The following is an 11,841-nucleotide window of genomic DNA, read 5'->3' on the forward strand; positions in this document are numbered from 1 at the left end:
CCCCAGGAGACTATGATTGGTGTGACCCAAGCCACCCATGATAGCGCGCTTAGATCGCGCAAAAGAGCCTTGCCGCGTCAGGCAGAACGGACGCGAACGTGGAAAAGTGCTAGAGCACAGACTAGTGATGTGGATTCGGATATTGAATCCGATATGGAGGCTTACGCGGAGGCGAGCGGCCACTCCGAAGGAGAGATTGAGATGGAATCTGAGTTGCCAGGTGCCTCTGGTCCTAGACCATCCACCTCTGGTTCCGTGGGCGTGTCCACCGCTGCCCCTAACACGATTTCTACTCTGGTGGATCCCTCAGGCAACCCGTTGTTTGATCCTGATGCCCTCCATCACCCTAGGTCGGCTGAGTGGTTGCCGGTAGCTCATGTGAGCGATTACCTTGAACATTGGGTGCGCCGCCCCCTTAGTAAGGAGGCGCGCAGCAAACTCCGTTCTGAATGCCCCAGACCATCGGTCCCCAATAAGGTCTGTGAAACGCCATCTGTGGATCCAAAAATGACACAGTTTTTGGCTAAGACCGGCTGGAATCCCCGTAAGGGGCTAGATTCCGCACTTAAGAGTTGTCAGGATAAACTCCTTGACATCTTTGGCCCCCTCGCCAAAATTTTTGAGATGGCCGAATCGGCCAGAGTGGACGGCTCTCCGGTAGATCCGGAGGAGCTTACAGGCTGGATTCAGAGGGCTATTTGTATTGCGGGCAGCACAAACTCCTCCCTGGCCATTGAACGGCGTAAAGCCATATTGTTTAAGATTGACCCGAAATTGGCCAACCTGGCACTGACTGAGGCAGGGAAGGACGCACAAGGCCTGCTCTTCGGGGATTCCTTCATTAAGGACCTCAGCAGATATGTGGGAGCATTTACTGCCCTGGACAAGGCCCAGTCCTCAATGCGTAGGGTCTTTCAGGGACGGGTCTCCACTAGGGCCGGCAGTAGTAGGGGCCGTCTGTCCGGCCGTTCCAGTTTTCAGGCCCGCAGCTCGGGCAGAGGCTCCTTCAACCAGAGACCGCCCTTCCAGGACCAAAGGAATCCTCCTCCGTTCTTTCCGGCCAGAGGCGGCCAGTGGCGTTCGAGGTCTGTCCGGGGAAATCCCAATTTCCGAAAGTCCTTCGGTAAGTCTTCCCCCAGTGGGGGTTTCTTTGGTTCCTTGTGTAGGGGGCAGACTCCGTCTTTGTTTCCACGTTTGGTCCAGCATTACATCAGACCCGTGGGTTCTGACCACTGTACAGGGGTTCCACATAGAGCTCACGGGTTCACCAAACCTCATTCCTTCTCCCCCGCCATTTCCCCTAGCCCCACCAGACAGAGAGCTCGTGGACTTGGAGCTGTTTTCCCTTTTTCAAAAGAGGGCGATAGAGAGGGCCCCTTCCGCCCCGAGGGGCGTGCTCAGCAACATCTTCCTAGTTCAGAAGAAAGGTGGGCAAATGCGTCCAGTGATAAATCTCCGGGCACTGAACTCTGTGGTGCGCTACCGCCACTTCAAGATGGAGGGTATTCACCTCCTTCGGGACTTACTGATCCCAGGGGACTGGATGGTGAAACTGGACCTCAAGGATGCCTATCTGACGGTCCCGATTGCCGCTTCGTCCAGGGATCTCCTGCGCTTCTTGTGGAAGGGCGAAGTGTGGCGCTTCTCTTGCCTCCCGTTCGGCCTTTCTTCGGCGCCATGGTGCTTTACCAAGCTCCTGCGTCCAGTCGTTGCCTGGCTGCGGAGTCGGGGTGTACGTCTAGTCATCTATCTGGACGACATCCTCATTATGCATCAATGTCAGGCGGCGCTGCTTCGGCACCTTCAATGGACGTCGGACCTCCTCTCGGCTCTTGGTTTTCTACTGAACCCCGAGAAGTCCTGCCTCACGCCGTCTCGACGGATGGAATTCCTGGGCTTCACGGTGGACTCTGTTGCGGAATCTCTCAGTCTCCCGTCAGAGAAATTGCGGACGATCCGCAAGGAATTGAGACATGCCCTTTCAGCGTCGTCCCTGTCCCTGCGTCACCTGGCTCGCATTATTGGCCTGTTGGCCTCCTCCATCCAGGCGGTGTTTCCAGCCCCTCTCCATTATCGGGCCCTTCAGCGCCTGAAGATTGCTCACCTTCGTTCCGGGGCCTCGTTCGCGGACATGGTGATTCTGGATCAGGAGGCTCGGGAGGAACTTCATTGGTGGTTAGACAACTTGGAAGCCTGGAACGGCAGAGCGATCTTCGGATTTCAACCGGAATTCACGATAGAGTCGGACGCGAGTCTCCTGGGCTGGGGTGCCCACTGCGAAGGTGTCTCCACCGGGGGTCGGTGGTCGGAGGCCGAGAGCCATCTTCACATCAACGCTCTGGAACTCCTGGCGGGCTCGTTTGCCATCCGCAGTTTCTCCAATGGCATGGCGCATGCCTGCATCCGATTACGCATGGACAATGTGTCGGCGGTCCGCTATGTCAATCACCTGGGCGGCACTCAGTCGGCTACCTTGGCGCGACTGGCGAAGGAGTTCTGGTCCTACTGTCTCTCCAGGGACATCATGGTGCAGGCAGAGTACCTTCCGGGTCTACAAAACATCCGGGCGGATCGGAGTTCCCGCTGCTTCACGGACGGCAGCGACTGGAGGCTAGCGCCGGAGATGTTCTCCGCGATCTCGGATACCTGGGGCCCTTGCGCCGTGGACCTCTTCGCGTCACGGCTCAATACTCACCTTCCCAGGTTCTTCAGCTGGCGCCCGGATCCGGAGGCGGAGGCGGTGGATGCGTTCCTTCAGGACTGGTCTTCGGCTCTGCAATACGCGTTTCCTCCTTTCGCCATGATCCCGAGGATGCTGCTGCAAGTTCGTCGTCAGGTTGCGGAGTTGGTGGTGGTGACCCCCTTCTGGGGGACTCAAGCATGGTACCCGGTCCTCCTGGAACTCCTGACGGACGTGCCTCTCCTCCTTCCGGGTCGGACGGATCTCCTCCAGGGCCCTCTGGGTGCTCCTCACCCCCTGCTGCTCGACGGCTCCCTTCAGCTCCTGGCGTGCCGGATCTCCGGACTCCCGGAGAAGTCGCAGGCATTTCGGAGGCAACTCGACGCCTCCTGGACAACGCTTGGGCTCCCGGCACCCGAAAATCTTACCGGGCAGCTTGGGGATCTTGGGTTAGCTGGTGCGTGGAACGGGACCTTGATCCCGTTTCGGCGCCTGTGACCCATTTGCTGCAGTTCCTTACATCCCTTTTTGAGGCGGGAAAGGCTTATCGGACCATTAATTTGTTCCGTTCGGCGATTTCTTCGACTCATCAGGGTTTTGATGGCGTTCCGGCAGGTCAACACCCTTCGGTGTCACGCCTGCTGCGTGGATCGCGCTTGGCTCGGCCTCCTCGGCCGCGCTTCACCACTACGTGGGACGTTTCCCTGGTCCTCTCTTTTCTCTCTGCGTGGCCTGAGAACACGGCTCTTTCTCTTCGGCAACTGTCTGCCAAGTTGTTGACCCTCTTTTGTCTCATTTCTTGTAAGAGGGTTTCCGATGTCAGGGCTTTGGATCATGACGCTAGGTCCTTTTCTCCCGAGGGCGTCACGTTTAACATTACGCGGCGCACTAAGACTAATATTCGGTCTGTCTCTTATCCCTGTTTCCCGTCTTCCCCGGCGCTCTGTCCGGTAGCCTGTTTGCGGGAGTATGAGTCGCGTACTAGGACTCACCGCTCTGCGGACGTTCCGCAACTGTTCCTCTCCATCCGCCATCCTTTTGGCCCGGTGTCTAGTCCCACATTGGCGCGTTGGATGAAGTGGGTCATGTCCCTGTCTGGGATTGATACGGCGGTCTTTACCGCTCATTCGGCCAGGGGCGCAGCTGCCACTGCCCTGGCCGTTTCGGGGGCTCGTTTGGAGGACATTTTGCGCTTGGCTGACTGGTCTACGGCCACAACGTTCAGAGAATTTTATTTTCGTCCGCCCCCTCATGTGTTTTCATCAATTATTGATCAGCTTTGAACTTGCAATATGAGCCTCCGTGTCTTGAGGTAAAACTAAATGATTTTCCTATTTCATGACGTAAAGTCATAGTTTTATTAAAGACACGGAGGCGAGTATTGCCCGCCCTGGGTTGTTCCTGCCCGCCCTTTTGTGATTTTAATTTATTGGACTGTTTACATTGTCGTTTATGGTTATTTATTACGTATACTTGCTTAGTTGTATTACTGACTGTTTATGGTTCTGTTTTCAGTGACCTTATAATATACGACCGTTTCCTGGGTCGGTTTTTGTTCAATTTCTGCCTGCCTCTTACACTGGCTATATTATTTGCTTTGTTTCAGGTTGAGGTTCCACGAAGTATGGACTTCTGCGTTGTTCCCGGTTTCCGGAGGTGTTAGCCATGTTGGCTTGAGTTCTACGACGTGATGGACCGGTTGTTCATCATTCTCGGGTCCGGTTCCAGTTTCCGGTTTCGGTTCCAGTTCCGGTTATGAAGTTGGTGTTTCGGTTCCAAAGAAAGAGGAAGTTACTAAGAGGACACTGCTTAGGCTGCTTTCACACTAGCGTTCGGGTTTCCGTTCGTGAGCTCCGTTTGAAGGAGCTCACGAGCGGACCCGAACGCAGCCGTCCAGCCCTGATGCAGTCTGAATGGAGGCGGATCCGCTCAGACTGCATCAGTCTGGTGGCGTTCAGCCTCCGCTCCGCTCGCCTCCGCACGGACAGGCGGACAGCTGAACGCTGCTTGCAGCGTTCGGGTGTCCGCCTGGCCGTTCGGAGGCGTGCGGATCCGTGCGGATCCGTCCAGACTTTCAATGTAAGTCAATGGGGACGGATCCGTTTGAAGATGCCACAATGTGGCTCAATCTTCAAGCGGATCCGTCCCCCATTGACTTTACATTGAAAGTCTGGACGGATCCGTCCCAGGCTATTTTCACACTTAGCTTTTTTTAGCTAATATAATGCAGACGGATCCGTTCTGAACGGAGCCTCCGTCTGCATTATTATGGGCGGATCCGTTCAGAACGGATCCGCCCGAACGCTAGTGTGAAAGTAGCCTTATTATAGGATCTGAGAGGGGTGGATCCTTTATTGTTATGATTATGTAAATTTCTTCTTTGCTGCTATTGGTGGAAAGTAAAGAAGGAGATAGCAATAGGAGCCTCCGTGTCTTTAATAAAACTATGACTTTACGTCATGAAATAGGAAAATCATTTAGTTACATCCTGTAATATACTCCAGAGCTGCACTCACTATTCTGCTGGTGGAGTCACTGTGTACATACATTACTTATCCTGTACTGATCCTGAGTCACATCCTGTATTATACTCCAGAGCTGCACTCACTATTCTGCTGGTGCAGTCACTGTGTACATACATTACTTATCCTGTACTGATCCTGAGTTACATCCTGTATTATACTCCAGAGCTGCACTCACTATTCTGCTGGTGCAGTCTCTGTGTACATACATTACTTATCCTGTACTGATCCTGAGTTACATCCTGTATTATACTCCAGAGCTGCACTCACTATTCTGCTGGTGGAGTCACTGTGTACATACATTACTTATCCTGTACTGATCCTGAGTTACATCCTGTATTATACTCCAGAGCTGCACTCACTATTCTGCTGGTGCAGTCTCTGTGTACATACATTACTTATCCTGTACTGATCCTGAGTTACATCCTGTATTATACTCCAGAGCTGCACTCACTATTCTGCTGGTGCAGTCACTGTGTACATACATTACTTATCCTGTACTGATCCTGAGTTACATCCTGTATTATACTCCAGAGCTGCACTCACTATTCTGCTGGTGGAGTCACTGTGTACATACATTACTTATCCTGTACTGATCCTGAGTTACATCCTGTATTATACTCCAGAGCTGCACTCACTATTCTGCTGGTAGAGTCGCTGTGTTTGCTTGTTTGGCCATGACACTGCTCTTCATTTAGTTTTGTGCCCTCATATTCCAGCTGTACCCGCTGTGGTGCCAGTCTCGGTGCACACACAGTGGTAGCATTTCCCTATTTCTGATGGCAGTAATGTGCTGCTGGCCGCTGACCCACGACGTGTTTGATGAAATTCCTCCACCACCAGTAATAATAATTATCAGCGCCGGAGCCAAGTCATCGTCTCCCGGCTCAGAGGTGCGCGGCCGCCCGGTGACAGCTCCCTGCAGCTGGCATAGATTCGCAGAGCTGACGTGGCGGGGGTCCACAATGCGTCTATCTCGGGGCCTACTGCTATCATATGGATGACAGAGCCCCGGTGGCCCCTCACTGTCTATAGCTTGTCTGAGCCCCTGCTGCCTCTCCGCTGGGTCTTCATGCTTGGCCATGGGGGGGTGAAGATAAACCTATGCAATCTGGAGCCAAAACAGAATTGTGTTGGGTTGTATAGGGTTAATCTAGGTTCACCTATAGAAAACTGCATGAATAGCAATCCCCTAATATAAACCTGTTATCTGACCTGCAAGCTGGTCATACAGTCTTGTGGTGAGGGTTTGTTACTATGTAACCGGTCTAGATGATCCTTCATAACCTGCCACTTCCAGGCTGATACATTTTGCCTGCACTGATACATTGTAACAAACTATTAGGACAGGAAGGGGATTTGTGCTATGGATGGCAAAGTCTAGCTGAGTCCAGGCTCAGGATTGTGCAGGATGGATACATTTGTAACAAACACTCAGCCATCAAGGTATTCACAGGTTTTCAAACTGGTGAAGCATGTGTCTATTCACTGACCGCAAGCAGAGGTCTGGAGGCTGCAGGAATTGGTGGAGGTGTCGGGTGTCAGATCCCCACCTATCAGTTATTGGTGACCTATCCATAATTAACCCCTTAAACGCTGCATCAGATATTCTCCTGCCCCCACCTTGTTCCCGGGATCAGGGCCTTCGGGTATAGGGGGTGCCCTCAGTGGCCGCGCCATCACTGGGCTCCATCTGGCTTAGATTTGGGCTCGCCCAGGAGGCGACATGTTGTGACATTTCATGTGTCTGCTCCCTCGGCTGCACACACATCTGCTGCGACGCCGGGGTTCTTCCCGCGCAAATGTCACTTTATTCACCCCAGCCCTGCAATTAAGGCCTCGTTAATGGGTCCTGGGTCCTGGCGCTGCCCACGTCTGCTGCGTAATTCATCGCTGGGCCAGGCTGGCGTGATTCACTCCGCGGGTGTCTGTCATTTCTGCCTCGCTGCTTTCATAGATTAATATTTTCCAACATTTTTGAGAAACTAAAAGGAGACAATTATTTGTTATAAAACAGTTTTTTTTTCCCCTCTGCGTTCAGAAACTGGGCGAATAAACGCTCAGTCACCACATCGCGGTGGAGGCCATTATTACCGTCTGCAAGGCACCATGGGAGATCTCTAATCTGTAAATGGAAGGTGTCAAAGGAGACTTGTCCACTCCTCTAAACGCAGCTCTGGATGTGACTGGAGTAGACGTATGCTGGTTCTCTGTGAGCTGCTCAGGTCCCCCACCCCTGATGCGTCCTGCACAGTGCATGCTCTGCTGGAGGGTGTTGTCAGGGCTGTCCATTCTGCATAGACAGTTGTGTGACGCTAACATAGGAATAGGGTTAACTTAAACCATGTGCTATTCACTCATGGCCGCTGTAGCCTGCTTCTGTGGTAGTCTGAAATCTGCTGAAATTTGAAAAATGCAGCTCTGGATGCGACTAGAGTACAAGACAGAATGGAAGGAGAGTTGAGACAACGGGAGATGCCCTCCTATGGTGCCACCCTGCTACCCATAAAAAGGGGGAGCAACCAGCGGCCTGAAGCCTATGAGGCAGTAGAGCGGTGACGTCATCCTGACCTGCTGCTCCCGGTCTTGTGTGATTACGTAATCGCTGGAGACCCGGAGCAGTGATGTCATGGGTACCACCTTCCCCAGGATGTGGACATTCAGGCCACAGATCGGAAGAGGTCTGTGGCCTGCAGTGCAAACAGCGGCAGGGAATGGGTGTTTTTTTCCCCCCCATTCTTAACAATGACACTACTGAGGGCACCAAGGAAGGGGAGAGGGACTCGGGAGCAGGATATAATACCTGGCACTACAGAGAGGGGGGGGGGGGGGGGGGTTATATACTGCCACTATATGGGAGCATTACCGGTATATACTGGAATTATGGGGGGGGGGGGGCATTATATATATTATATTCTTTCTCTCTCTCTATCTCTCTCTCTATATATATATATATATTACATATCTACAATGTTGTTAATCAACAAATTCCACATTGTAGGTTTATATGGTTTCCAAGTTCTCTGCCCAGACTCATAACTTTGTATATTGAGGCCTTTTTCTTGGAGATGTAATATATATATATATATATATATATTACATTACAATACCTTGAAAAAGTGTTCATACCCCTTGAACTTACATGTATTTTCTTGGGATTTTATGTGATAGACCAACACAAAGTAGCAGTATGTGTGAAGTGAAAAGGAGATGAAACATGGCTTTCAAAATGATCAATAAATATACATCTGGAAAGTGTGGCATTTGTATTCAGACCCCTGAGTCAATACTTTCGCTGTAATTACAGTTGCATGTCTTTTGGGGTATGTCTCTGCCAGCTTTGCACATTTAGAGGCCGAAATTGTTGGCCATTCTTGTTTGCAGAATAGCTCCAGCTCAGTCAGTTTGGATGGAGAACATATGTGAATGACAATTCTCAAGCAGTGTCACAGATTCTCGATGGGATTAGGTCTGGACTGTGACTGGGCCATTCTAACACAAGAATATTGTAGATCTGGCTGAATATTTAGGTTTTTACTGCTGGAAGGTGAACCTCCTATGTCCCAGTCTCAAGTCTTTTGCAGCCTTTACCAGGTTTTCGTCCAGGATTGCCCTTAGCTCCAACAATCTTCCCAGTCCTGGCTGCTGAAGAAAAGCCTCCCCACAGCATGATGCTGCCACCTCCATGTATCACGGTGGGTATTGTGTGTTCAGGGTCATGTGCAGTGTTAGTTTTCCTCCACACACAGCGTTTTGCATTTAGGCCACAGTTAGCTTTGGTCTCATCTGACCAGATCACCTTATGTTTGCTGTGTCCCCTACATGGCTTATGGCAAACTGCAAATGGGACGTCTTATGGTTTGCTTTCAAAAACTGCTTTCTTCTCACCACTTTTCCATAAAGGCCAGATTTGTGGAGTACAAGACTAATAGTTGTCCTGTGGCCAGATTCTCCCACCTGAGCCATTGATAGCTGCAGATCCACCAGAGTGACCATAGGCCTCTTGGCTGCTTCTCTAATGAATGCTCTCCTTGCCTGTCAATTTAGGTGGTCAGCAATGTCTTGGTAGGTTGGCAGTTGTGCCATACGCCTTCCATTTTCGGATGATGGATTGAACAGTGCTCCGTGAGATGTTCAGAGCTTGGGATTTTTTTTTTTAAAACCTAACCCCCACTTTACACCTCCACAACTTTCTCCTTGACCTGTCTGATGTGTTCCTTGGTTTCCTTGATGCTGTTTGGTCATCAAAGTTCTCTAACAAACCTCTGAGGCCTGCACAGAACAGCTGTAGTTATACTGAGAATACATTACACATAGGTGGACTCTACCAATTAGGTGAATTATGAAGGCAATAAACTAATTCTGCCGCAACTACGGGATACACCGTCCCCAACTGGTCACTCTCATCATATTGGTTTTTACTTAAGTTACACGGACATATGTATGAATTGTTTATCTGCTGTGGTCTCCCTCCAGGTGATGCTGCTTTTCCCTGCACTTGTATCCTCTTCCTTTTTTCAATTTTTAATATGTATGTCATCTATGTTTTTGGAAGTCATGCAATAAATTGGTATTTAATTACAAGCGGTCCGGGAATTATGAAGGCAATTGATCACGCTTGCCTGCTCTCCATAGGGCATCGAAATAACTTTTTTCCCCGGCTCTGAATATAAGTTAAGATTAGTAAAGTTGCTTAATATTATGCGCAGGTTTAACAGGGTTGGCGCTGCACCCATCATGGTGGCACAGGAATACGTCACCAGTCAGAAGTCATGGCGGTCAGACCCGTATATATCAGCTGCTGGCCGTGTATTCTGTGATGACCCTTGTAACACTGATGGCTGTTGTCCCAAAATATAGAGCAAATTGCAAGGCGGCACTCGCCATTTGTTGAATCCTTTATTCGTCTGAAAAGACATAGAGACATGGCAGGGGCGCACAAGCTTCGTGCAGTCCAAAGTGGCGACGGCCGTTTCGTGCAAATGCGCTTCTCCTGGCCACTGACGTAATCGCGTCTCCTGAATGCTTGTTATATATGCTGCTTGACGATATTGTCATGGCAACCAACAATACATTAAAAAAAAATCCACATAAAAAAGTTAAAAACAAGCAACATTAATCAAAAAGATCGCTATATCGGTCTCAGCGGTTTCTCAAAGGCAGAGACTGATGGCTGTTGTGCCGTCTCCTGCCCGTGGCCCCCGCAGGAAGGTTATTCTCATCATCCTTTTCCGCTGCTCGCCTCCATTCATGTTTTTCTTGCTTTTCTAGAAATTAGTGAAGTGCGTCACAACCTGCATCATAGACAGCACTGCTCCATGTGTCCGTTCTCCGCTCACACGGGGTATGCGCGCTATGGGATTCTAGGAGAGCTAAGTGGCAAACAATATGGCTGCTATGTCCTCCTTATTTTTCTATTCTGCAGTATCTTCCTCTACGATAATTGACTTTGGTAACTGTACTTCCCCCTGCAGTGTATTTCGGTAAAACAAGGCATTTTTGCCGTTCAGCAGTCTGAGAAAGCTGGATGACTGTTCCTTTTGAGAGCTGCATTGATGACCGTGTGGGTTGTCGCCTCAAATAAGTGATGAGAATTGTATTTTGTGACCAGCAAGCGCTTGCACTGGTAGCCATACATCCTCTGCAGAGGTCGGGGAATGTCAGGAGCCCCCCAGCTTTCCCAGCAGCTGCTATGAGGTGAGATGAGCATCTTGCCTCAGGCGGCGGTCAACCTAGGAGGCAGTAGAATAGCGCAGTAGGCCTGCGCTGGGACACTGCAACTCAGGCTTTAGGGCTAGTGGCCTGCATCAGTACTGGGGGCACTATATATGCTGGCACCGCAAGGGGCATTACAATACAGGAGGAACAATGAGGGCGCAATAACGGCAGGAGGGGGTTTTAGAACTACAGGGCCAGCATTAGAAATACTGGGGGCTATTATAAGGAGCATTACAACTACTGGGGACACTATAAAGGTGTCAGATCAGACTTATTACTACTAGGGGCTCTAAATGGGTGCCTTAAAGAGGGACACGGTCAGGGGTACTTATTACTACTGAGGGCACTTATTATTGGGCACAATATGGAAGGCATTGCTACTATTGGGAGCCATGTACAAGTAGGGGGCACACTGGGAGAGAATAATTACTATTGGTGGGGCACAGTGTTACTCTGGGGGAAGAGACTCTGTATGGCACTATTATTTCTGCAGTATAGTGTTTGGTGGTGTTGCGGGCACAGTATTGGGGGTAGCAGCAGGATGACACTTTTGGGGCAACAGCAGCGGGAGAATGATAGAAAAGTGTGGAGACGTGGCAGAAATAATCCATCAGGACGTTCTCTTTCCACAGCGCCTCCAGCAGAGACATCCCTAGATGTAAGAGGTGTGTGGTGCTCCATTCTCCTGTATGTAATGTCCGTCCAAGTACGTCTGTAGCTGGAGGCGAGAGGTTGGATCCAGAATTTGGCACGCCGGGTGCTCTATTTCACTTTCAGCCTCTGGCAGAAGAGAAGCGAGAATCGGCCCTGACCAAGACTAGCATGTCGGTGGCCTGAGAGGATGACTCAATATTAATATTCAGTTTGCTTAGTAACCACACGGTAAAAATACCGCTTTATAATTTGACCATGCCGCAGTCC

The sequence above is a fragment of the Bufo gargarizans genome, unplaced genomic scaffold (assembly GCF_014858855.1).
Source record: "Bufo gargarizans isolate SCDJY-AF-19 unplaced genomic scaffold, ASM1485885v1 original_scaffold_1626_pilon, whole genome shotgun sequence".
NCBI lineage: Eukaryota > Metazoa > Chordata > Amphibia > Anura > Bufonidae > Bufo > Bufo gargarizans.